Here is a 27241-nt window from a genome sequence, read left to right as displayed (position 1 = left end):
TTCCAAACAAACCCAGCAAATCCAGGGGCCAGAAGGGGTTCCTGGCATGCTTACAAATCATCACTGTTGCCCCAATGGCTCTCATAAGGCAGAGGGAGTGACTGGCACTTCTCCTGTTCCAAGTCCCCAGTGAATCCAGGTGGATCATCAGCCCCAGACACCAGATGGGCATCACCATATCCCTGCCTGGACACCAGCTCTAAGGAACATATCTGCTGAGGGCAGGGACATGCTAGGAGGCAAACCATGGGCTGGCCATAGGGCCTGGTGCCTGGAGCTGGGGGATGCCTCAGCTCTCCATGCATGTTGAAGAGGGACTAGTGCCCACAAGTCCAGTTGTGTGAGCCACAAGCAACCCCTCCAAGCAGCCTATGCTGCCCTGGAACCCCCTTCACCTGAGCAGCCCCATTGTGTATCCCTGTCTTCTTGAGGAGGTAGAAGTGGGAGATACCCCAAACTCTCTGCACCACTGTGGGGCAGACACCATGGCATGGGATTCCCTCCTGGACCAGGTAGGAGCTGCAGGAAGAGTATTTGGTGACTGACTGCAAAAAGCTGGGCTTGCTTTCCCCAGCCAGGTCTGTGAGCAGGCATGAGGAGGCTGGTTCACCACAAGCCTGTCCCTGCACAACCCCAAGTGCCCATGCTCACCACCATCCCACTTCTGTCTGGAGCACACAGGGCTGGTGCTGGTGGAGAAACACAGGCATTCTCCAGGAGCACATCTGACATGCGTGACCCAGAGCAGAGCACAGAGTTGCAGAGAGTTTCATCATTTGGTTTCCACCATGATCCCAGTTCTGCTTAAGCCAGTTCTTACATTCAACACACGTGAGGTGATAACTGCCAGCATCTGGTTGTGCTTGCCACGATAATTCCCCAGCCTGCGGCTCTGAGCACGTCGCCTCTTTCCTTGCATCCCTACTGGTTTTGCTCCTCTCCCAGGCTGCTTCCCAGCTCTTCCTCCCATTTGACAGCATGTTTTTGCACTCTCTTCAGCTGCTCACATTGTCTCCATGCTACATTTCCAAGGACATTTTCTGCTCCACCCCACGCAGCCCATCGCCCATGTTACCTCTCAGTACCCTCCTCTCAGTACCCCAGAGCATCTCATCAGCTTCTCTAGATCCACCACAGCAGGTTCCCAGCCAAACATCAAAGGCAAGAAGCCACAGCACATTCATAGCTCACAACATCTCCATCTGTGCTGCTCAAACAGAAACAAACAAACAAACAAACAAAAACACAGCCTATTCTTAATCTCAATTGTTAACTGGCAGGGCTGGAATTCTCTAGGACCAATGTCAACACTCTCTCCATCCCAAAAGGGGCTGGGAAGGGTGGCAGGGCTAGTGGCAGGACTGCAGCTGGGTGCAGTCTGGGCAATGGCTATTGAGCCCTGAGCTGCCTGCCCAAGGCCGTGCCCCAACGCTGGTTCCACTGGGATGCAGCCAGCATGGCTCAGACCCAGCACCAGGAACGTACAGGAGCAGCAAAATGAAGCAAAGACCTCCAGATGCTGTGACTCCATACCCCTGCCTATAGGGAAGCACCTATCTCACTCTGATGGGATGAGATACGACCTGTAGCAGCAAGAACAGTCAGCATTAGGTGGCATATGGTCCCTTAAGTCCTTATGGGGGATGACTGAAGCCCCCTCCAAACCACCTACCATTCAGGAGCCTGCAGATGGAAATTTCCTGCCTCAGCTCCTTTGCTGCACCAACCTGCGGTGTTCCAGAGAAACAACAGCAGCAGCTCAGCACAGCCTGAACTTTCAGGAAACAGCCTTGTCCACAAGCTTAGTAGCAAACCCTGGCTGCCTTGCTCCCATCCTGGTCCAAATTCTCACAGCGTGGGTGGGTGGGAAGCTCCCTGAATTGCTTCTCCACTTGCTGAAATTCGCTGCAGAAATGGGCTGAAATTCAGAGCTGATCACATTTTCCCCTGCGCCTGTCAAAGCCCAACCGGGAAGCCCAGTAACCGGCATATAAAGCTACTACTGATAGCAGCACACTTGTTCCAGACAAAAGATCAGGAGACGTATGTCATAAAAAGGCAGAGATGTCTTCCAGATGTTTTTGTGCGTTGGGTCTGCACAGATGTTTTCGATGTCTGCCCATAAATGTAAGAAATGTAAAACATTTGTGTCCCACAGATGTAGAGATTAAATTATGCAAGAGATGTGATAAATCTCTGGGTAATGCGAGAAGACCATGAACTATTCACATTCATTGTTTTTAGTAGAATCGGCCCCATTTTCCAGAATGCGGCTGCGAAGGAGACTTTTATTGTTATTAAATGTGACTAAACATGACGTAGATGTTGAAAAGCAGCACGCACCGAGCTGTGTGAAACCATATATTGCAAACAGCCTGGCAGGGCCCTTGGCTGAGGTGGGACACGGCAGTGGGGTCAGCAGCCCCAGGCCAAGCCCGGCTCCCCTGGGTGGGCACACAGGGCATCTCCTGCCTCCACAACGGGGAGTACTGAGGGCCCAGAACCAACACTGAAGGCAGGCAGGAGCAAGAAGTCTGGCAGCACAACCGGGCAGGACAGACACCTCCCTCCAGCCCAAGCAGGTCTTTGGACTGGAGTGCTCATCCACCTCCATAACAGCTGCAGACCTTTGGTTCCACTGGCACAGAGCTGAGCAGAGCCGTTCCCCAACCCCAGCACTGCGGAGCCTCCGACTCCTGTCGCTAGGAAGACCTCAGTGCTTCCCCATGCCAGCGTGCTAAATCCTTGCTTGCATCAAGGAGACATGGCATTTTCTTGGGAATCCTCCCTGCTAAGAATATCCTCTATTTACATACTCGCCAATGTGGGGGCGGATGGGAAGCAGGGCAGCGAACTGAATGTACTTGGAAGATGTCTGTGTTGGTTACTGTAGAGCTCTGCAGCTGACTGGGTCTGTTTGCAACAACCACGTGTGATGATGGCATTCATGACAGCCCCCTGGGCCGGTTCTGCCCCAGCACCCATCACCCATTGGCATTTGCTGCTCGGGAAGCCCTGCTGAGGGGTGCGCACAGCTGTGTGTGTGTGAGGGCTCCCCAGTTCCCCCGTAACATCCAAAACCCCATGCCTGAGCAGTGGAAGCACTGGTGGCCCTGGCAGGAGCAGACCTTGGTGTGGCACAGCTCCCCGGGGGGCAGCATCACCTCAGTGCCCCCTGTGCTCATTCTGATGACAATTAGGGGGCATGTCCGAGTGAGATTCGTCTCATCTTCAGGCCCTGACAGGTCAGACGGATCTGTCTGGGGATGAATCTTTCTTTCTCAACCGCAGAGTAACTGAGACCTGCACCCAACTGCCCAGTGAATTACTGGTTCTGTGTTTTGGCCTCATCCATCCGTTGCTAAGGAGAGAGGATGGCTCCTGTACACCTAATGGAGAACAGGCTGGTAATTAAAGCCCTGAGCAGATCCTGTTTGCCCAGAACAAAAGGTCAGGCAAAACCTTGGCAAGATGAGGTTTTCCAGCTCCTCTGCGCAGGGCTGGGGCATGGGCATGTCTACACCCCGTCAAATGAATCATGCACTGGAGAGGCTCGTTTCTCTCTGATGGGGATGGCTATCTTTGGGATGTTTAAAGACCGAAGCTGAAGGAGAAGACAGAAATTAATTTCCCTCAGGCTGAGAGTCAAGAAAGCAAGGACAGCTTTCAATAGGAGAGGAACAAAGAGCCTGAAAGAGAGCATGCAACTGCTGTACAGCCCTATATCCCCAGTACCAGTGTGCTCTCTGCATTGGTGACCAATTACATGTGTTGGAGAGGTACATCAGACACTGAGCATCTCTGCTGTGAGATTCTCTGTGCACTTCCCAGCCTCAATCTGCTGACTGAGAGGTTATCTGGACTTCAGTGTTTATCAGTTCCAGTGATTTTCCTTCCTGAATGTAATTGCTTTTTGAAGTCAGTTATGCCTTTGGCCTTACACTATCCCCTGGTAATGAGTTTCACGATGAATTATGAGTTGTGTGAAAAAGTACTTCCTTTTGTTTGTTTTAAATCTGCTACCTGACAATTTCATGGAGGGCCTCCTCGTTCCTGAGCAGAAAGAAGCAGTGACAGATTGTCCCCTAAGCACCTTCTCCAGACTGCTGTGCACCTCCCCTATCACTCTCCTTCCACCCAAGAGAAAGAGCCCTTGTCCCCTTCGTGATTCCTACGGGCAGCATTGCATTCCTGTGCTCATGCTGGCTGCCTTGTTCTGGTTTTCTGAACCAAGAAATAGGGGGAGAAAGAGAAGACAGAAATAGATAAACTGGACAGCTTGGAGTTGCAGCGGACTCACCACAGCAGAGCTACATCTCCTGTTTAGTTCCCATTTCCAACCTTAATCATTCCCAACATCAGATTCCCTTTCTTGCCCCCCACTGAGCTGATGTTTTCCGTGACCTAGCCCAAGAACCCCAGATTTCTTTCCCTGGTGGTAATTGCTAGCTCAGAGCCCAGTGCTCAATTAGCAGGGAGTCAAACCACTGCATATTTTTCATTCTGTTCCAGTTTGGGCTCGGATGTGACAGAAGATTTTCCAGTTCGAGTCCAGGCTAATAGCAGTTCATTAACTGTTTGCATGTCACAACGGGGTCACGCGAGGTGCCCACAGCACCTGGCCTCAACCCAGGGTGGGCACAGCCCCTTCCACTCCCTGTGCCCTCCTAGGCACCTCTCCGGCACAGCACAGATTTTCTCAGGTCCCCTCCCAGCTCTGCAGGGCCAAGGCTGGTGCCAGCACGGCGACAGCCAGATGGGAGAGAGGAGCCGAGGGTGCCATGGGCACACGGTGACTCACAGCCAGGAACACCTCCTTTTCCTAACGAGTCCCATTGCTTCCATGCTCAGCCCCACTCAGCCTTGTCATTTCAGTGTGGATCTCTGTGCTGACCTCCCTCCTCATAGGAAACCAGTTATTCCCATCTTTTTTTCCCCATCTTTGAACTCGATAGACATTTAAAAGAGGGCTGCCTGCCTCTGGGAGGATACCACTAGGCTGACAAAGCATGACAGCCCTTCCCCACAGCCACGTGGACTGCTCACGCCACCTTTACACACATGCCCACTGATTCATACTGTATAATAACCCTCAGCATCAGCTGCCTTCAGTCTTTTCCTATGCAGACCAGAGCCATGACCTTCACACTTGCTGATTAGCTTCCTAATATTTATGCTCTGAGAAATGTTTTATTAGTGGCTTTTAGCAAGTTTTTCCTAAAAACATTTTTGGCCTGTCCTTATTATGGATGTCACATCCAGCGGACATACTTTACACTTCATTCTATCTTCCTTCTTTGGAAATTACTTCAATTTTGATGAATATCTCTTTTCTTCTTGCAGCCTCTTTCCCTACCAAGGCGTGACAGGTCTGTTTTTTTCCTTCTGGATATTTGAGCACATTCTAGATTGGTTGTATATATTTATTCTGAGCCTCTAATACTTTGTCTTTAAACAGCTTTTATGCCTCCTGTAAATATTTTACCCATTTAGCGTTTCTTTTGAATTCCTTTTTAACAACTTTTGTATTTTTATCTCGTTCCCATTCTTAAAATTAAACTTTGAGGTGGACTCCATTGTTTCTTTTACTTTTCTTCCCTCTCACAGTCCTAGAAGGAGTCGGCTCTTTGCAGGACACTCGCTTTGATCTGAGCCCAACGAGGTCACAGAGCCTGCAGCTCCATCATCGCAGAGCTGGAGCCGGGCGTCCCTGCCGAGCTCCTCTGACCCCAAGCACCGTGTGGGAGAGCTGAGGAAATTCCCCATCTCAGAAACGCCCCGGCTTGGACTGCCTTACGTCCTGCTGGAGCCGAGCCCCAGTGGCTTCCCCCCGTCAGGGATGATGGCCGCACAACCCAAGGAGAGCACAGCCGCAGGCCTGGTGTCCCCAGGGAGCGCCGGCAGCCCGAGAGGCAGCAGCGCAGCTCATTCCCAGAGCCGGATAAGGCCGACCTTAGAATAGATACCACGGGGGATCCCAGAGAGACGAAAGAAGCATGTCCACCCCCTCATTCATCTTGTTCTGCTCTGAGATGCTGGGCTGCCAAATCATAGAGCTGGCTCCATGGGAGTGCAGAGCGTGGGGACCCTTACCTGGCGAGAGACACAACTGTGCAGCTTCCTGCTGCTACCTGCCCCTCACACTGACCGCAGCCCAGCCCAGCCGTGGCCAGAGGTCCTGCTGCCCACCTGTGCACACACCTGGTGGGGACAGGGCCGGGGCATGGCCACAGACACTGCTAGGATACTCCTGTTTGCAAGCACCCCTTGACCATGCTCATCCCTAAACTGCCTGGGACAGCCCTGCCCATGCCAGAGCTGTGCTGAGAGACGCACACGGAGACAAGACGAGTGCCTACAGCTCAACACTCAAACCCTGTTGCCTGAACAGTGTATGTACGCTCAGGTGATCACAGCAGGGACAGGGATCCCTGGTGCCTCCAATCCTGCAGACTGAGCTGGAGAGTTGGACTGCTGCTCAGCACACAGGGCACAGGCTGATGAAAGCCAGGGCGTCCTGCTGCTGGGAGAGCAACATCACGCTGTGAGCTCTAACCTAGAGAAAAGCAAACTTCAGGGCTTTCCAGCTCTGAATTATGGACGAAGCTTTTGGAAGAGGTCCTAGATCTAACCCCCTTGGCACACGGACTGGAAAGTCTCAGCTACAAGAGCTCTATCTCCCTTGAGCACCCCATCCGCAGAGGTGCATTTCCAATTCAGGCATCACTATGCACAACTCCCCCCGCTGCTCACTGCGGGTGTCCACCCAGCTGGGGCAGCTCCTGGCCCCATCCCCTGCCCACACAGCCTCAGGGGCACCCACTGCCTCGGGGGTGAGGAAGCCAGCTGGGCATCCTGCTCTTCCGTTGTGGATAAGTTGTGCCTTCCTGAAACGGTTCCCATTTCCCTGCGATTTCATGCTTAGGTGGAATTCTTCCCCCTTTATCTCTGTCTGGGTGGTCTTTGGGTTTGGGTTTTGGTTGTGGTTTTCCTCCTAGGACTCTTAAGGGATGAAATTGGTGCCTTGGTGTTGAAGACCAGGGTGCCGTGGAAGTTTCAAAGCGCACGTGGCTGGAAACTGTTTCACCTTTGTCAATAATAATTGTAATCAGCACTATGAAAAAAAGAGAAATAATATCTCTAAATGAAATATTAGCAGGCACATCTCAGCCTGTTCTCTGCCCTGATACATTCTTGTGTTTCGCTCTTGTATGCAGAAGGCAAAGTGCGCTGTTTATGGTTTTACTGTTGCATCCAAGTACTTTATATACTTATTTTTCATAACAAAATTACTTTGTCCATAAATCAGGCTGAACTCAGAGGCAGCTCTGAACCATTACCTCAGCCTCCTGCTGTAGCTCAGCTGTTCATAAACTGTGTGCCCGGCTTCAACATCCAGTGCGGGTTGTTGTAATTAGGAATAAAATATTTGGGAAACACAGTTTGCATCACGGCTCTTTAAGTAAGTATTTGGCTTCCTGGAAATGATGACTCATGGTGTGGATGTGCAGAAATGTACCAATAACATAACCTTTCGATCCTCTAATGCCAGACAGATCAGTACAAAGCTGGGCTTCGTGCTGCCCGGATGAATGGTGCAACAAGCCGTATATATAGCATCGCTTTGGACTCACTCTTCCTTGCGCTGTGTGGGAAAGACAAAAAAAGGGGCAGACTGTGACACTGAGGTCAGCCGGCTCCCAGGGCCATGCTCTATCAGTTCATCGCTGATCAGCTCTTTCCTCTGCCATGCGGATGATTTAATAAGCAGTGGGTTCTGGGGTGAACCCCATGTGCTGGCACATTCTGCAGGGTCTTTGCAGCTCGCGGCAGGTACGATGCATAAAGAGCTTTGCAAAGAAATATCGCAAGCGTGGGTCTGGTCCCTGGCAGGGCGAGGTGGCAGCACTGTTACTGCTCAGAAAATGTATACAAAATTGTCATGAAAGAAGCCTCATTTGTCCCCTCACAGCTCGCTAGCAACGGGCGCCCCAGCAGTTGATGTGCAGCAGCCAGAAGAGGCAGATGTGGAGCTCTGCCAGAGGGGGACCTGCCCAAATGTACCCTGAAAGTCTGGACCCTGCTTAGAAGCTGGATGCAAAATGGATGTGGAAGGCCCAGCCCTGCTGGAATAAAGCATGACGTCACTTCTGTGACAGCTTTTCTTTCTGACCATTTTGCTCTTTGAAAAATGCTTCAGTTTTCCCAGACTGTGACAAGGTAAAAATAGGACTAAGAGCAGCCTTCAAAACAGCACTTTGCACCTCTGTTTTGGGGCAGTACCCAGCAGAGATGTTCTGCAGAACGGACATGGATTGGGGATCACCTTGGCATGAAATCCTGCTGCTGTCACAGGGTCATGGTCTGCACTGGCAAGTAAAGCACAGTGGGACACAGCACAGGTTGTACACACTTTAAGTACCACAAAGCCATGGGAAAAAGGAGCTCCTGGGATCCCTGGGCTCCTGCACACTTTGTCCCTGGCTCACTCTACATAGCTCCAGCCCCCAGGCAAAGCCCACTCAAGTATCCACCCCAGCTGCGTCACCTTAAAAAACCCCTATCCAACAGAAAGCTGAAAAGATAAAGGACTGGGCACAGATGAGCCCAAAGGAAAGATGCTACGAGCAGCACCATCACATCTCAGCTTTTAGGACTCTGTGGTTCCATCACCAAATGCAGAAAGTCTTCTCACACTCTCTCTGCACATCTTCAGTTCAGAGAGTGACCTCTGCCTCCACACAGGTGGCACCAAGAGCAGAGCTGCTTAGTGCACCTGGCTCAAACTGCATGCCCAAGCGCAAGCCAAAGCCCCAGCAGCATATCGTCCCCTTCCTTTTGCTTGCACCACACAATGGGGGTGCTGCCCCCACCAAGCCTTGCTCCTTGTGCTCCATGGCAGGTGTGGGGTGCAGCTGGCCCGTGGCATGTGCTACAGCTGGCTTACACAGCTGCAGGGATCTGGCAAGCAGCTGTCTGCTTCTGCACTTGCAAGCATGGGCAGCTGAGCACAGATGTCCCTTTGCCCACGCAGGTCCTCATCATTTCTCTGCTCAGCACTGGGAACCTGCCCACATCTTGCAGCCCACGGCAAGGACCACAGCACACGCCTAGAGCACAGCCTGGCATCCAGGGTGCAAACCTGGGCTCTGAGAGCACCAGTCTGCCCCAAGCACAGCGACTCCAGGCTCCCCGTGCTCACCATCAGCCCCTGCTCAGGAGGGCAGGATCCGCCGGCCTTCCTCCTGCTCAGCCCAGCCCGTCCCTCCCAGCAGGCAGGCAGCCAGAGCACCATCACCTCCAGGAGGCAGTTTTACTGGCTGACACTATAAATGTACTGTGCTCTCATGGATTTGATGCTGTTTTTATGAACTTGGAGCTCAGTGCGGCTGTTTAGTTTGAGATGAGCGAGGAATGTATTAATAGTTGGGTAAAGCGCACTCCGAGCTTCTAATCTGACCGAGCTGTTTGCTTTAGGGAAAAAACACTTCACTTTTTCCATTCATTACTATTCTTTGTTAGTGGCTGCAGCACCCGCCCCCAGCACACCGGAGCCCACATTAACCCCTTTCCTGCTGCACCCCAGCCACTGCGGTGCCACTCTGGGGTCCTCCCACCCCAAGCTGTGCTGCCAGCCCTGGGCACCAGCTCTGCTTGTGGTGCTGGGGCAGCAGCAGCATGGACTGAGCCGCTTGGTGCTTTTGTATGTGGATGGCCTCACTTGCCAGAGCCACCCATGCCCAGTCCCACCAGGAGCAGAGCATGGAGCAGGTCCCCAGGTGGCCACTCGCTGTGTGCCGGGGCCTTGCTCTGCCCCTGCCTGCTCCCATTGGAACACAGTGACTGATTTACGTTCAGATGAGGACTGCAGCGGTGTCCTGCTAAGTCTCTCATCCAGCATGAACTTTCCATAAGCAAGGCTCTATTTTTAACTCTGCCAGGGCTAAGAGAGGGGTTGTCTCGTGGGGGCGAGGAAGTGGCTGTGCCTAGCTGTGGATGTGACCTCGGGGAGCGTTCAGTGGGGCACAAGGCCTTACTGGAAGGACCAGACCCATCTGAGCGCTGCCGTGCCTCCCTGAGCACCTGCACCTCACCATGGCAAAGGGCCCTTCCAGCACGTGGAAATGTCCCCATCCCACTGCCCCTGCTGTGCCTGGGCTGACCCTCATGCTGTAAGCTCAGCAGCACTTCCTGGTCACACTGTTTATTACGGTGACTTTAAAGAGGAGCGCAGAGGTCTGCAGCGCCGGGCGGCAGGCTGTAAATCCCTGCAGAGAGACAGCACAGCCCACACAACTCTGAATGCCATGGCCAGCCCGTCCAGGCCCTGCTCTCGAACAGGAAGGCCAGCATCCAGCCAGGAGGGCAGCAAGGGGCAGGCTGGTCCCCTCCCCAGGGCGGCACAAGGCGCTGGGTGCTCCTGGGGCTCAGCAGGGACTTGTGCCCACTCCTTTCTGCTCCTACTCGGGCTGCCCACCAGGCACATCCCTCTGCAGCAAACATGGATTTTCCACGCTCGCTGGGTTTTCACACAGCCTGTTCCCAAGCACCGTGTCCCAAGCAATTTTAAATTACTCCAGCAATAGAGCACTTGCTCTGTCCCCTGGGGAGCCACTCTGCTCCCATATATCTTGCTGCATGGAACACAGGATTTTGCTGCTGTCCAGCCTGCACTTCCCTCCAGTTAAACTCACTGTGGGGCTCTGAGCTGCAGTGCCACAGATGGTTACAACTTCTCTTCCTCAGCTTTAAGTGTTCACCTGTTTGCAGCGATCAGGACTGATTCCTCCAGGTCCTACAGACCCAGGCCGAGTTCTGCCCTCCTCAGCTGGGAGCTAAACCATGTGGCTCAGTCAGGACATGCTGGCACTATCTTCCCACCATGACGAAAAGTGATGCATTCACAGCCACACAGATTTGCTCCCCCAGTCACACATACACACATCTGCCCACATCCAGCTCCTGACTGCGTGTTTCTCACAGAAAAACATATCTTGTTTTATTGGTGGGACAGAGAGAAAATTAAGAGGTACTGTTGATTGTAGCACAACAGCATCTGGAAGAGCCCGTGGTGCACACACGTGGTGGTGCACACATTGACTCAAGACTTTCCCTGACTCTCACAGTGAGGATTTGTGAATCAGAGCACTCATAAATCCAAGAGCAAGAAGCCGAGCATGAGAACACCGAATTTCCACCCTTCAGGAAATGTCAACACTGAGAATTTTCTTCGATTCTCATTAAGTCAATTTGTGAAAGTACTGACATCCACTGGGTCAAAACTTGAAAAACTAACTTCCATATTGTCAGATTACTGCCTCAAAAGTAGCCATATGATATATAGTATCTAAGGTCTAATGATATGCCCTGAGAATCGAAATAAAATCAAAGGTAATAATAAAACAAATTTACCTAACAAAACAGGTTTATTTGCATCAAAGCACTTCTAACATTTCAGTTGTGAGGACAAAGCATGAAAACGTCACTGATACTTTTCACTATTTTTCTTATAACAACTTCATGGAAATCAGGCCTTTCCTACGTGCCCTCCCAAGTGACATCCAAGGGAAAATGCTCAACCAAAACTTCACACGAGTTCACCCCAAGCACACAGCACTCCTCAATGGCCACATGGCCCCAAAGCACAAACCCTGCACTGCCACTCCTCACAGACCCATTCTGGAAAGGCTGACCAGTGAAGGAGAGAAATATACTTTGAGGATGGGAGGAAATAGTGTGATATCGACCATCTCAGCCCCAGTTCCCTATATATATTCTCTCACTGAGTTTCTCCTGACACATGACCTCTAATCTGGGAAAAATCTGGCTTCACACCTTCAAAGCACTGCTCGAGATCATTTCTTTAAATGAAATGCCGTGAAGTCTCCCCCTCACAGATGCCACAGACAAAATTCTAGTCAGATTCAGCAAGACCCCAGCCCACCTGCGGTCACTGAGGCACAAAGGTGACAGCTCCTTCTGCTCATGGTCACCCAGCCTGGGGCAGTGGGCATGTTTGGACTGGGATGGGGACAGTGCCCCTGGATCAGGGCACATGGCACATGTGTTCACAGCTCTGTGCCTCTGTGGTGAGTAACACCCTGGTACCACCACCACAGTGAGCTGCTTTCCACGCTCCCAAAACAGCACGCATGGCCCTCTGGCACCCTGCACAGACTCATGATTGTTCCCAGGTTCTCCAGCACCACAGGACTCCAGAAGACTCCCTGCCCCATAGGATCATTTGGGGAAGGAGGAGAGACCTCCTGCTCACAATCCTATCATGTGTCTTGAGGTGAAACTAGTGGAAACCACAAAGAGGGGGAAGTTCATTGCCCACAGCTGCAGCTCACATCAAGGTGCCTCTCCTGCAGGCTTTATCTCACTCCATTTGAGCCTCAACCCCAACCCCAATATTTCCCAACTCTTCTCAGTTTCCATCTGAGCAATGCTACTGAAAATAACAGGTGGTAGTGCAATCAGTTGGTGCCTATGCTACAGGAGGGATGGGTGAGCACCTGGCAGAGCACACAGCGCAGTGTGTCAGGGGAACATCCAGGTTCTCCCCCAAGCTAGCAATTGGCAAGAGCACGATGTGGGGGTCCTCATTATGCAAATGAGAAAAAATAGCCCTTGATCTGAGTGAAATGAAGTTTGTTTGGTTTCATTTTGTGTTACAGAGACCTACATGCATGCGGTGACTGATGGATGGTCTCTGTATCAGACATGCACGGGGCTCCCCAGGAGCCCTCTCAGGTAGCCTGTCAGATGGGTGACCATCATCTGCTGGGGGATCTCTGCTGCCTGCACTACCAGCACAGTGGAGCTGTCTCTTCTGGGGCTAAGGAAAGGCTCTGGTGACTGTGTCTGGTGCTGCCAGGAGCTGAGCACCTCCTGCAGCAACACTGCAAGTGCAGCCTTCCTCCTTTCCCATCTGCTCTCCCCAGCTGCCTGCATTTGGTGTAAGCAGGATCAAACTCCCCACCTCTCTTGGCTGATGAGCACTGAGTTGCAGGACTCACGATTACCCTGTGCTGGGTCACCCTGCTTCCAGAGGAGAGCCAGGGCAGGCACAGGGCTGTCCCCACTCACGACTAAGCCGTGGCAGCTCCTGAGAAAGCAGCCCTATGGCAGGAGCCTGGCTGGGACAGGAGGAACACGGCCACAGCCCGACAGAATCCCAGGATGGGGGGACTGAGTACGGACCGCGGTGCTTAGCACGGGATGCACTTCCTAGGCTGACTCTAGGGGTCATCCGCCTTCAGCTTTTACGTGCAGAGCCTGCCAACTTCCTTATTCCAGCCCACCAAAGGCAGCTGTCCCCAAGGGCCACCAAGAGACTCAGACAGCCCGCACGTAAACAAACACGGCGTTGTGCTGAAGGATCCGCGCCCGAGTGCAGCTCTCCCAGGCAGGGAGCACTTTGTATCACAGCGCTGGGATGCAGGCTGGCAGGCATGGCTGGGGCACCCACCAGGACTCCTAGCAGTCACCAGGCCCGCAGGGCACTGGGCTGCCCATGGGGATGGTGGCCCAGCCTGCCTGCATGGAAGGAGGTGGGCAGTGCTGCTGTGCCTTCCCCACACCAGCTGCAAATGGGCTTCAGTGCTTGCAACAGCTTCAGGGCAGGGACGCCTCCTCGATCCACAAGTGCTAAATGAATAATGAATATCAACAATGAATTAATTGGCAGCTCCTCGCTGTGTAACAGCCAATTACAAACACCTCCAGGCAGTGGATGCGGTTGTTCATTAGACAAAGCTTTGGCCTAGTGGTGCAGCCCATGAGCTAAAAAGACCTAGAAAGGAACGATGGAGATCCTCCTAGTAATGTGCTCTTCTGGTACAGCTGGTGTGGAGCTCACACAAGACACCTCACGGACTGAACCTGTGGCTGCTTCCAGTGAGGTCTGCCCAGCAGCAATGAGTACAGGGGTGACACAGCACCCTGCCCCTGCCTGCACAACTGCACAGCTAGAGGCAGAGCAAAGAGCTCCTGGCTGCCTGAAACAACGTGCGTCAGCAGCATTATGTCAGGCTCTTTAGCTAAATGGAAATAGTCCCATGGGATGTTTAGATTATGCTGTACTAGAATTTTGTGGCTGAAAAGCTTCTCAACCAATCTCGTTAGGAGAGTCATCCTTGGTGTGTGGCACAACAGGCACCCAATGTGAAAGTGAATCTGGGATGCAAGAATGGTGCCGAGCCCCTGGCATGCTGGGCAGGAATAGAAAGGCTGGAATGGGGATGGCAGTGGCCACAGTACCCAGAGGTACTGTGCAATGCAATGAGGATTCAGATGTAGGAACAATTTTGTTTCCATCTCACCACAGTGCGTTGGTTCAGGCACTGTCTGGCAGCAAAGAGCAAGAGGAGCAGAGGTAACCCAGGCAGCTGGAAAATCCTGAGAGATAAGGCAGCCCCTCCAATGAAGCCAGATACAGGGCAACCCTGAACCAGCCTGCTGTGCATCTGCACCAGCCTTGTAGCAAGAGGTGACTTCGCTGCCTGCTGCCAGCACACACCGGAGTTCCCTGAAAACCCCAAAAAGGGGGTAGGGAAAAGTGTTGGGGTGCCCACATGATCTTTTGCAGGAGTTGAGAGCAGAGTGAGGTCAGCAGGTTGGCTCTTCAAGGACATGGTGAGCGTCACTGTCTGACTGTCCCAGGAGAGCACATGGAGACAAGTGGAGAGTCGAGGAGGTAACTTGAAGGATAGCACCAGGGCCAATTGAAGTAACATGGTTTGATTTTTTTTTTTTTTTTACTTCTTGTTTTTATGAGGTATACTGGAATAATAAAGTCAGTAGGATATAGAAACAAAAAGTCAAAACAAAAAATCAGAGTGTTTCACCAGCCAATGTAAAAGCCAAACATCTTGACATCAGCAGAATGTCTCTTTCAGTGGTTTTTCTAAACAAATTTAGTTCCTATGGAAAGTTTCCATTGAGATGAGTTGGCAGAAAAGTGTGCCCAGCTCTGCTGGCAGGGTATGGGCTGTCTCTGTGGCCATGCACATCCCTATGCATGGAAGGATGGTACAGAGCCCACCTTCCAGCACATGCTGACGCTGCGTGCCTTCTCCAAATTCATCCCCCAGAAATCCCCGTGTGCCTACTGTGGAGTGGAACTTGAGCTCCACACCCAGCTCTCTGCCTGCTGCATGGGTGAAAAGCCACTGAGCCATAAACTACTTCAACTGCATCACTTTGAACCTGAGGCTGTTCATCTCCCAGGGCCCTGCCCTGGTGGGGGATCCCAGCCGTAGTTTAGGGCATGGAAATGATTGTGTGGGCTGTGTAGTTCACCCACTGCCAGCTGAGTGCTGCCAGCTCCCTGCTATGCAACTCCATCCAGCACAGCTGTGGGGTCAGCCCATGAGGAGCACTGCTGGGTTTAGATGTTCCCATTAGGTGACAAAGTCTGTTCTGCCCATCCTACAACGGCCTGGCACCTCTGGGAAAGAGAACAGTCCTCACAAAGCACCACAGCTTCCATTTCCAACCCACCACAAAGCCAGTGTCAAAGCTTGGCAGAAGGCAGAGCTGCACGTGGCACCTTTGTGTCCGTCCGCTGGTTCCTGCTGTCTCTATGCTGTCCCAGCAGGTGAGAAAGGCCTGCTGTGGGGCCGTGTCTCCCCTGGAAGGATCACAGCAGGGCTGGGGCTGCTTGCTGCAGACATCGCTCGGTCCCTGCACGCCGCCGCGCTGCTCCATCCTCACACACAGAGCGCGGCGGGAGCCGGGCCCGGAGAGCCTCCTCATTCCAACAAAACCTCTAAAAGCATCAGAAAATGTTCTCATCCCACACCAGGAGAGACCCAAAACCTCGAGTGATTTCCACGAAAAACCAAAGACCCTCCCTGATGGACTGCCATGGTGGCAGACACGCTGGGCGTGGGAAGGAGGGCCAAGGCCAGCTCAGCACAGCAGCGGGGCTGGCTGGGAGCCCCCGGCCCCAGTGGAGCACTCCCATGGCCGGGACAGGGCTCTGAACAGCCTGTTCTGCCACAACTTTCCACAGCATAAATAAAGGAATAATCACTTGAACTTGAGCCCAAGTCAGTACCTTAACGAGCAGACTGCAATCCAACTTTCCCTTCGACTTAATGAATATTAATTAACTGCACACAATTGAGCAGCTCCAACAAGGCAGGAAAGGCATGCGCCTGTCCTGGAGCACAGTGAGCACCGCGATCTCATGGGACAGGGGGATCCAAGATCCATTCCCCTCTGTGCAGCCTTCCCCTCCCAGCTGCATCCTGACCGGTAGGTGATCATGGCTGCAGGGTGGTCTCCCTCTCCTAACCCTTCCCCACCGGTGCTGACCTCTCCAGATTAGACTTTAACTCAGACTGGTGCTCTCCTATGCAATATTTGCCTTTTGATTAATGACTTTTCTCTTTTTTCCTCCATTAAAACTCTACAGTGATGGAAAATTCCTAGTGGATGCAGAAGCTGCTGCTCACAAGGAGGTTCGGTGCGACAGCTGATGGCTGTTGCTCTGCTGAGTCCCTAGCATTGGCAAAGTGGCCTCACATCACTTTGGCACACAAGGAGAAGGAGTTCTTCACCTCCCACATCAACCATGCTGGTTCCTCCACCAGGAGACCTTTCTCTGCTATCAGGGAAGGCAGGTGTGTGCACAATGGGGATACAGCAGAGCAAGCAACTCTCCATTGGCAGAGCCAGTGCTGTTGCCCCAGCATTCTGCCACAGCCTCCAGCACTGCTGGGACAGAAGGATGTGCTGAGGCAGGACCCCATCTGAGGATATGATGGGGGTGTGGGGAGTGGGGATGGGCTGCTTCTCTCACGCTGGGGAGAGCACAGCCTCCCAGGAGCATCCATGCCAAGAAGTTCATGATGTTCTCCAGATGCTCTCCTTTCTGCTCACAAAGGCAGAGATTGACACAATAAACAAACTATTTGTAAAATTCCTCAGTGAGGGCAAAAAACCCCACATTAAATGGAAACATTGATACCCCCTGAAAGACTGCAGGAGGGGGGAGCATTCCCGGGACCTGATGTTACACCAGTGGGTATAGAAATGAAAACATGCATAGGACTAGATTTTCTAGCAGGGCAATTCACCAGAGATCATGGAGTTGCTGGTCCTCAGTCCCCAGACAATGTATTGCCTTGTCCAGCAGAGGAAAAAGCATCGTGTCTGCATGCGGCGTGGTGAGCTTGGAAGCAACTGGGCAAGAGGACACAGACCCTCACCCAGTGCTTTGCATCACTCCTCCCACCACGAGCACTGGGCCTCTCTCCCCTGCTGGGCTCTGCCATTCCATCTCTGGGAAGGACAGTGCCATGGGCTTAGCACCTCACAGGACAGTTCTGAGTGCCCACGTTGGTGCCAGGTGATTTTATTTCCAATCCTATCTCCTGGAGCTTCATAAGAGTGGGAGAGGATCCCTTTTTCTCTAACAATAAGTTGCTTCCTTTCCCAGTTTCAAAGAATGGCTCAGAACCACCCCTGGTTTCCACTCAACAAATCAAAGGAAAACCCTAAAATTGATTATTTTAATCAACTACTCATTTCAAAGTCAAGGCTTATTTCAGTTTAAAACCGGCATATCCAAGCTTGCGTGGAAGAAGTTTTGGGAAAACAACTATTGCTTCTTCCTGAGCTCTCCCCCATGCCTTCTAGTCACCTTCCAGTCTCCACAGGGGCCTTTTGCCATCAGAACAAGACTGTTCTGCCTCTTATCTCCTACATATAAAGGCCCTAAAATTGGAATAATCACGGAAATTGGTCCAAGGGAGAATCTGGCAAAGTCTTGCTGGACCAACAGCTCTCTCTCCACCACAGTTCACCACCTTTTTTTATTTATATTCTGGTTGCAGCCCCACATGACCTTTGCTCTGGTTTGTCCAATGGGGCCAAGCCCTGCAGCCCCATCTGGGTGACACCCCGCTTTGCTCTCTCTTGAGAGGTGACATTCCCTGTGTGCTTCAACTGCACTTTTGAGCCTTGTATTCAGCACAGAGTTCTCCAGCATGCTCCTTGTTTTTATAGCAAGGCCACTATTTCTAATTAAAAAATATAAAAAGATCTCAATGTGTCTTTGAAGGATCCCATCAACTACTTCTTTCAAACCAACTTTCCTCCTTTCAACATTACGACTGTCTCCCGGCTCCTAGCCAGGCCCACAACCCAGCGTCTACGTTCCCGTCATCAACTGAGTGTCAGGACAAGCAGCAGTTTCCAGCACTTCTACCACAGATCGATACGTCTCCAAACACTCACACCATGCCAATCAATGAGGCTTAGTACTGCTTGGGAGCATCTCTTATGCTTTCAATGACCAACAAGCCAGAAAACCACCACATTTGTTCCCACGCAAGCCATGGTAATGATGCACACCACCAGGAGACCCATCTCCACCTGCCTAGTGTTGGAGGAAGGTGCAGGAGCGCCTCGGAAGGACCCTTTCTTTGTGCTGACATAGCATCACACTGCGGAACTGAGCCATTGCTAACAATAATCTCCAGCTAACGGCCGCTTGGAGCCAGGTCTGAAAGCAGTTTCATTGCGAGTGTGGCCCATATAGAAACATCTCCAAGAATGATTCAGGAAAGGAATCTGCGCAGTCCTGCCCTGCTCCAGCAGAGACCCAGTTTTCACACGACTTAGGTGGGCCGTAATAACTCGCGTCCAGCAGCTGCTCCACTTCTTGTATCAGATAAAGTACCACGGACTCGTGTCCAGGACTCGGTAATGAGCAAAATGTGGAGCGTGTGCATGCAGGGAAGAGGAGAAAGGCTTCGGGTTTGCTACAAATTCTAACCGGCTTTGCGGAGGCAGAAAAGTCTTTCCCGAAGTTATTTCTGTCTTTCCATTCATTGCAAGGGGGGAAATGGCATTGTAATTTCTAACCAAGATTTCACTATAGTATTGCTTCTTCCTGATTTACCATCCTCAAATCCCAGTGGAAGAGCTTTAGCGGTCTGGGCCAGCTTTTACTTTGGCAGTTCAGGAGGAAAATCACAAATGTCTGTGAAAGTCACCAAAATATTCCCTAAGTTTTCATCACTCCAATGAAGAAAAAGAATAAAAAGCAGAACAGAGAAGGGGGGAGGGCTGGAAGGGGTGCAGAGAGCAAACAAACATCGTTTAGAAAAGCATGCTGTTATTCCTGGAAGTTGGTTTGTGGAAACACAATTTACAACGCCTATGAAAAGTTTGGCTATTCATACCATTCCCTTTTGGAGCTGGTAACCACAATGGCAAGCTCTCCCTGTGCATTCAGTCACATAGCGTGATCTCCAAACCCAAACAGCTTCGCCCATCCCAAAGTGCTGGATTTGCATCTTGTTGCTTGGGTGTACGAGTTGTTTTACACAAGGGATAAAACTTGGAATTATAAATAAGGCCAGCATAGAAAATTGCATTTAACTTTTCCTTCCCCCTCCTCTTTTCACAAAGGCAAAATATTTTATTGTTTGTTTCCAACGTTCTTTGTACAAACCGTAAAGGAATTATTGATGGTGTCACAGGGAGATTTGGAGGGAGAAGAATCAGAGAGTAACCAACAAGAAAAAAGTCTGATCTCAAAGAAGGTAGCTCTCTACTTATATCCCTTACCTCGAAAAGTGATACTGGGGAGATAAGAGAAATTCCTGCTGATATTTGTGATGAAACAACCCAACCATGCTCTACACAGGGCCACCTTTCCTGTGCCCCAGGGAAGGCAGAAGGGACTGGGGGATGTCCAAACCTCTGTGTGCCCTCTGGCTTACTGGAAACATCAGCACTAACACCGGGACTCCTGGCTCCATCCCACTTCCAGCCAAGTGACAGATGGTGCTGTCAAGGTCCAGTCCCTCCTCCAAAGGAACACGCAGCCAGCGCTGAGAAGCACACAGGCCTCTAATTCTCAGAACTTTGGAGATGCTTTCCCTTCTTATGGCCACGCTCTGGTCTTGTCGCTTCAGTGCTGATAGCTTGCAGGGAGATAGCAGAGCTTTTCCAACTGTACTGCATCCACCTCTGCCTCTGCCGTCTCTGGAATGTCACAGTTGATCAGTCCAGCACTTCGAGGGGTGCTCTGGGAACCAGATTGTGTTGATTCAGGTGCAAATCAGATAGCAGAGAAGCTCAATTTCTTTTGTCTTTGGGTACGTTTCTAATGTACTCAAAAAAACTCTAAAACAAATAAAAACAGTTTGGAGCCACCAATCACAAACTTCTGCTGTGTTTTTCCATCTTCTGCCTCCATTTATCAGTCACCGGGGGAGGGAAAATCTACCCAAATAACCTTTGGTGGATGGACAACACGGGGAGCTAAGCGCAGGGAGCCGGAGCTGCTGCTCAGCCCGGAGCTGTGCCTGAGCGCCGGAGACCTCGCCTGCTGCACGCCTGCTAAATAAAGAGCACCTAAAACAAATTCCAGAGCATGCATGCTCCTCAAGTCAGACATATACTATTTAGGGCCTCCGCAGAGCAAATAAAATGCCTATTGCAAAATAACTATTTAGAGAAAATGCTGCAGAAAGATCTAGATAGAACTATGTGTTTTAACATGGTCTGTTTACAGAGCATCACTGCTTCTCTGTCTGAAACCGTGCTGTAACACAGCAAAAATGCATTTGCATTCCTTCAGTGCAAAAATACTCTTGTACAGACATCACAAGAGTATCACAGCTATTCTCCTTTCTCCTTGGCTATTTGTTGTGTTGTTGTTGTTTTGGTTTTGTTTGCTTTTTGGTCCTTTCCCAGCTTCTAGAAGATTGACCTAATATATCCTTGGCCCAGGGTAGCACCGTTAGTCAAACTGTGTGCAATTAGCTCTGCAGCTGAAGAGCTGGGGGGGGCTGGTCGCTGGGGGAGAGCTCATCCACGCCTGCAGAGCACTGCAGCCCAGGGATGCTGGCAGAGCAGACGGAGCCATGCTGCTCCTGCTGTGACACAGGTCGGGCCCCAGAGAGGGTTTGGGACACACCGCAGGGACCCGTGGCTCTCCTGCTGGCACCTGCCCACCGCCCCAGCACGATGGGAGAGGGAGCCCTGCCCTCGGGATCTGCTCTGAACAGACGGGTGCAGCAGATGAACAGACTTGCCAGCAGATGTAAAGCCAAATGGCAGCCTTGGAAACAACATACAGAACTGTTTGCCAGGCAAGACAAGGCGGAAGGGGAAAGGTATTGCTAGGGTCTCCTGGTTGAGGTGAGTTCCCCACACAGACTTCATCTCCACGCAGAGAGGGCAGGTGACAGGCAGGTGGCTCTGTGCCAGCATCGCTGCAGCCCCGGGTGCCCTGCCATCCAAGCACACAGCCACTCCAGCACTCTGCAACAAAGGCAGCAGAGCCCATTTTTTCCACATGCTGCTCCCACACTCCCCAGCAGCGCTCAGGGAGAGCACGGAGCTCCTTCCCGTGTCTCTGGCTGCCCAACTCTGCATGGCAATGCCTTCGGCTGCCCCTTGTGCTGTGCAAATAGCAGCACACAGCACAACCCACTGCCCATCACCGGGCTGCCAGAGCTGTGCAGCAAACTGAGCGTGCAGTCAGCTCAGCTGCCCCACGCTTTCCCACTTCTCTTCCCTCTAACACCCTTGCTATTTATTTTTTTCTCTTTTCTTTCAGTGGTTTATTGCTCCCCAGCCTGCTGTGGGTGAGCACAGCACTTCTGGGACAGACTATTTACTAGAAGGTATTTGGTACATTGCTTTAATAAGAAGAACAATTTTATTTTTTTTTAAAGCCTTACAAATATGTTTAAAATCTAAATACAATGAGGCAACACAACATCAGTTAATAGCTCCAATAATATGCCAAGCCTGAGAATGACAAAAGCTGCCAGCGGGGTGCTACAAAGCAGGGTTCAGAACCCCACCGCTTCCCAGCTAAGCAGAAACAGATTCCCAGCAGCAAACATTTGTTAACCATTTTGGAGGCAGCAGGACAGGGTGCAGAACGAGCCTGGCCGCCTGCATGTCACTGCCTTGCAGAATCCTTGGCACGGGAGCACATCAGCGTCCTTGGAATTTAGGCCCTTGTGAAGACTTAAAGGCTTACTGCTCTAATATACGTAAGAATTGTTCCAAATATTATTCTAAGTAATTCAGAGACACTGCCCTGGTGCCGATAAGTGTGAATGAACACAGCTCGAGGAGCAGAGCTGGCATGCTCCTGCAGCAGCACTTCCTACAGGGCTGCACATCCAAAGAGAACACTGGGCATGCAGCAGTGGGAGGATGCTCAGACATCCCAGGAACTGTTCTGTGCACAGTCCGTCCCTGGAAATGCTCAGCATCCCCAGCCGCATGGGCAGCATCCTGAGTGACCCCTGGACACTGCAGGGCACAGATGCTGCCCCAGGCAGGACACCCAGGAGCACCCACCTGTGACACTCTGCAGTGAACATGGCTGCAAGCCCGGGAGCACCCTGCTGTCACCAGGGCAAGGACTGTCACCTGCCCTGCAGCAAAACCACGCCATGTGGAGCTGCCCAAGCATCAGGACCAGGCCCTGTGCTGCCCAGGACAATGGCTGCCCGCAGCACGTCTCATCCCCAGCAGTGACAACGCTGACCCAGTGCAAGTGACAGCCTGGATGTCTTGATGACTCTGGTGAGCCCCAGCCCAGCAGGGCACTGCCTGTGTCCCCCCGCGCCCCTCGCAGACCCACCTAGCACCAGCCCCATCCTGCTCCCATGAAGGTAGCTCTGGGGCTGGCAGCACAGCCCATGAGCAGGGTTCCATCACAGAAACAGAGATCCTGCTTGAGAGCGAGGCGCCACTCGTTATTTCCCCTGAGGATAAAGATGGGAAAAATAAAAGAGTGTCTATTGACAGCAGCCTCAGTGAGCCAGCAGAGAGGATGGGGACCTAATGCAGTCTTCAGCAATCAAAACCAGCCACAGCTTGGTATTGGTCTCGCTTAGACCAAAAGTCCTAATAAGCTGTTAATGGGAAAAACGATCATATTTATTACAGGAAAACAAGTTTATGATTACTACAGGGATGACATCATAACCCCCTGTGCCAGTTTAAACAATATTTGGAGAATTCATTTGTTTTGTACTATTTAAAATTACAGTGTGGAAGCCTATTTTAAGTGCGTGTGTGAGCGTGTACGTGTGTGTGTGTGTTGATGTATCCATGCTAATGTTTATTTAAATCTTTTATTTATAAAATTGATGTTCTTACGCCTAAAATGGAAATTTTCTGCTCCAAAACATGTCTTAATTGTGGAAAATTATTGTATACGTTTGTGTTTTGCCTCGTGCTCACATCTGTGTGTTTACCACGGCACGTGCATGCTGCACATCCGCACGCTGACACACGCGGCTGGACCGCTCCGCTCGGCGGTCAGCGCAAAATCCCCGGCACACCCGCAGCACAAGGATGCCAGCGTTAAAACCACACCACAGACACCCATCTGGGTGTTCCCATACCCACAGTGAACCCGAGGGGCAGGGGAAACCCTGGGTTTGCACCCACTGCAAGCAGGATGGAGCTGTGCAGAGCCAGCATCCCTCTGGCTGCTCCACAGGGCCATCAGCCACCAGCAGCTAAGGGTGTCCTCATACAGGGACGCTCCTGGTCCCACCTGATCCCATCCCTTTGGTTTCATGGCACAGAGGGAGCTGGTGCACATGGCATGGAGGGGGCATGCATCTGCTGTGTGCAGCTCTGGGGCCGTGTCCCAGTGCCATCACCCCCCATCACCTACAGCTTTTGGAGGCCCCAGGCAGTGCTGCAGTGAGCTTTTTGGCAAACTCCCCCCACTTGGCAGCAAGATGAAGGGCCAGACAGCTGGAGATGTGCCGCATACCTTTCGCCAGTATGTACCTGTCATCCCAGAGATGGTCTAGACACTGGGGTCGTAAATCTGCTGGCTGCCGCCCTGTGCCTCACTCCCACCACTGCCACAGGACACAACCCCAGAACCATCTGCAGAGAGCTGCACAGCAAGATTTTTCCCTGGAGGCATTCAAGGCCAGGCTGGACGTGGCTCTGGGCAGCCTGGTGTGGTGACTGGCAACCCTGCACATAGCAGGGGGTTGAAATTAGATGATCATTGTGGTCCTTTTCAACCCCGGCCATTCTGTGATTCTATGACTCCGTGATTCTAAGAAAAGGCACTGAGAGAGTTGGAACAGTCACAACAGTCCAGTCCTGCACCAAAGCACTGCTGTGCCCAACCCTCATGGATTTGGCTGCCTGCTTGCAAACTCAAACCAAAGTGGATTGGTGGGTAAAGGTCACACAAACTGCAGAGGCATGGCCGAAACATTAAGTAACATTGAGTAAGCTTTGTTTAAAGGAGACAGCTGTGCTACTGGAATGAGCTGCAAATGAGTGAGATTCCCAGTGACGCGTCTTCTGCTCTGCTGCAGTCTCCCACCACCCACGAGCCGTGCTTGGTGGGCTGAGCTTCCCAGCAGCGGTCATGCACCAAAAATATGGTTGTAATTCTGGCAGAAGGATTTGGCAACCACACAGAAACCATCCCAGGAAGTAGGCAGGTATGATACAGCATTCAGCCCACTGGGGAAAGCCAGGCAGCCTGGGCAGGCAGGACTGCCCCCTGAAGCTTGGTAGAAGGCACCAAGGGCTGCATCCCTGGGCTGTCCCTAAAAAGGATTCACCACTGAAGGATGTGGTCGGTGCCTCCGGAGAACCAGAGCACACCCAGCTTCCCCTGGAAGGCCTGTATGCAGCTGTCCTGTGAGAAGTCCAAGGCCAGGAAAGGTGTTTTAATGGCTGCAAAATTCCTAAAAATCACTTGCTAACCTATATGTGCCAGAGCAGCAAGGCCCAGAGCAGGAAGACAAGAGAGACAGATTTCAGCATTGCATAAGGATGCTGTGGAACTGAGGTGACACAGTAGCCTGGGGAAATGACACCAAAGCCAGAACTTAAAGATGCATGGTGAAAAGAAACCACTTTATGGCAACTATTTTTTGTTTTTTCATGGTAAGAGTGACAGACAGGCTGAAAAAAAAAGGTGCCAGAAATATGGCTCCAAGCATGGGAAGGGATCAATCTGCTCCCTTGAGCATCAGATAGTAGAGGAAATGGGAAAGCTCTGGGTCCCAGCAGCCCAGGCTCACAGAGCCCCAAAAACAGAGCCGCTGCTCCAGCAGCCCTCATCTCACGGTGACCTGCACTGCACAACGGGTCTTCACAGTCTGCAAGGTTTGACAGGTCCTGTGGCTTCTGGGAGCTTCCAGCAAAGAGCAGAAGGGTTAATGAGCATTTGGGGGAGAAGAGGAGCGTGGTGGAACGCCATCTTTCTGTGTGGGTGTGTTTAAATGAGTTCAGCTCAAGAGATTCCTTGGATTGTGGTGTTATCTCTCACAGCAAGGGATGGGGACCCATCTCAAAGCGGAGCAAGTCCAAGTCTCAGACTGGGGAGTGCAGTGGTGCCTGGGATGGGGTGAGCTGAGGGGGAGGTACTCAGCTGGGGACCTGTGCCCATTCCATCCTATAAAAGGCACTTTGCGTGTCAGAGAGAAAGTTGACTTCCACTTTTGACAGCTCCTAAGCTCCAGTGTCTCCTAATAAACTCCATATCTTCATGCAAAGGAGTTGCTTCATGTATATGAGATATGCAGAATGATGAGGCTCAGAGCCAGCCTGAACTTCCAGGACAAGGAATGTCTTTTTAAGCTGGAGGTCTACTTTAGAAAACTTCTTTACTCCAGTTTCCTGGGCATAGGAATGACAGGAAGACAGGAAAAGAGCAGTCTGGGACCAGCGTGGGCACAGCAGGGTGAGAGCCCGTTACAGCAGTAGATACTTGTTGCCCCCAGTGAAGATCCAAAGGACACCACATGGAAGGACCATAACTGCAAGATTGTGAAGCCACATAATGGCACATGCTGTCCTTGCAGTGACCCCCAAATGTCACCAGGAGGAAGGGAGCTGGCGAAAAGTCCTAGGCATAGAATCATAGGATCACAGAATGGTTTTGGATGGAAGGGACCCCAAAAGATCACCCAGCCCAACTGCCCTGGGTGACATCTGTAGTCACATCTGTCACTACATCAGGTTGCTCAGGGCTCCGCCCAGCCTGGCTTTGAATACTTCCCGTGACAGGACACCCACACTTCTCTGAGCAGCCTGTGCCAGTGCCTTACCACCTTTGCCATGTCCCTCCTTCTGAAGGGCCAAGAGCAATGCTCAGAAAACTGCTTCCTGTGAGAGTGCTGTTCTTCCCCATGTGCATCACACTTTGCATCTATGCATCTTTTCTCAATTGTCCCTGCTAGTTTTTCCCCTGGTAAGTCCCCTCTCCTTCTTGTCACAGGGACAGCACCTTTGACAGCTGGTACCAGGACAAAAACATTGGCCATCTCCACCTTCTTCAGACTTTCTTTCAAGCATGAAAAGCGTGGACCGGTAGGAAAGGAAGAATGAAAAAGAACATATGAATCCTGAACTCCTGGGTTCACTTCCAGATTGAGTTCCTATGACTATAGCAGTTCTCTTTCTCAGTTTTCAACGTTTTAAGAAGGTACAGTGATTTGCTTTGGACACTTAGAGTCAAGGACAGAGCTGAGCAGTGGAGAGAAGTGGGCTGGTGGGCCCCTGAGGGAAGCTGGGTCCTCCCCATCATTCTCCATCCTGGGCACAGGACCTCACGGATGATGAGATTTGCCACAGAAACTACAAGTGTTACACCAGCTGCTAGAAGTCAGAAGTCAGGATCTCTCACACTACAACCTTGCAGTTGCCAGCTCTCGGTGCAATGAGTTGCTCCTTGGACAAAAACAACATGGGAAGCATGGGCTCAGGCTGGCATACTGTATTCTCTCTGCAACACTTCTGTGCAGAGAGCACAGCTGCTCCTTACTGCCCAATCCCCACGGAGACATCACTGCTTTCTCTGCAGAAAGCCCACCTCAAAGTGTGCCCCATCTGCTCCCTGCTCCTTCTTTTCTTCCCACCAGACTGAGATGACTCTGCTCCACATTTATTGAGCTCTGCAGCTCCCCATCTCAGGTGCAGTCAGGCTCTCTGTCCCCTTCCCTGCATAAGGTGGCAAGGTCCTAAAACCTGGCCAGCCCTGGGTAGTCCTGCTGATGTTCATCACAATGGGTTCTCCTTCCATTCCCTGTCTGCTCTCCGTCACGCAGAGCAACCGCAAAAGCTGCCACCAACTGCCACTCAGTGCCCCACGGCCTTCTGTACTTTCCTATCCAGGCTGTGCTGAAGTGTTCCTGGGGAGGACGGCCAGAGCCAGCAGAAACCCGCTGGAGCTGTGAGATCTGCTTGCTGGCCA

At 51.7% G+C, this 27241-nt stretch overlaps 1 protein-coding gene across 4 annotated transcripts in view; it reads right to left on the bottom strand.

Annotated features, from left to right (window-relative positions):
* Positions 1 to 27241, bottom strand: part of MYOCD (myocardin) — a 220886-nt gene that overhangs the window by 160470 nt on the left and 33175 nt on the right. The window contains exon 1 of one of the 4 annotated variants that reach the window (XM_042883925.1): positions 19591 to 19607. The exons of the other annotated variants lie outside the window; for them this stretch is intronic. The gene's annotated coding sequence lies outside the window, so the exon portion shown is untranslated. Of the gene's footprint in view, positions 1 to 19590; positions 19608 to 27241 lie in introns of those variants that run through there. 4 annotated transcript variants of the gene reach the window in all.

This window comes from Lagopus leucura, unplaced genomic scaffold, assembly GCF_019238085.1.
Source record: "Lagopus leucura isolate 7727_CA_CO unplaced genomic scaffold, USGS_WTPT01 Super-Scaffold_100040, whole genome shotgun sequence".
NCBI classification, from domain to species: Eukaryota; Metazoa; Chordata; class Aves; order Galliformes; family Phasianidae; genus Lagopus; species Lagopus leucura.
Note: the sequence above shows the minus strand (reverse complement) of the source record. Positions and strands in the feature narration are given on the sequence as shown.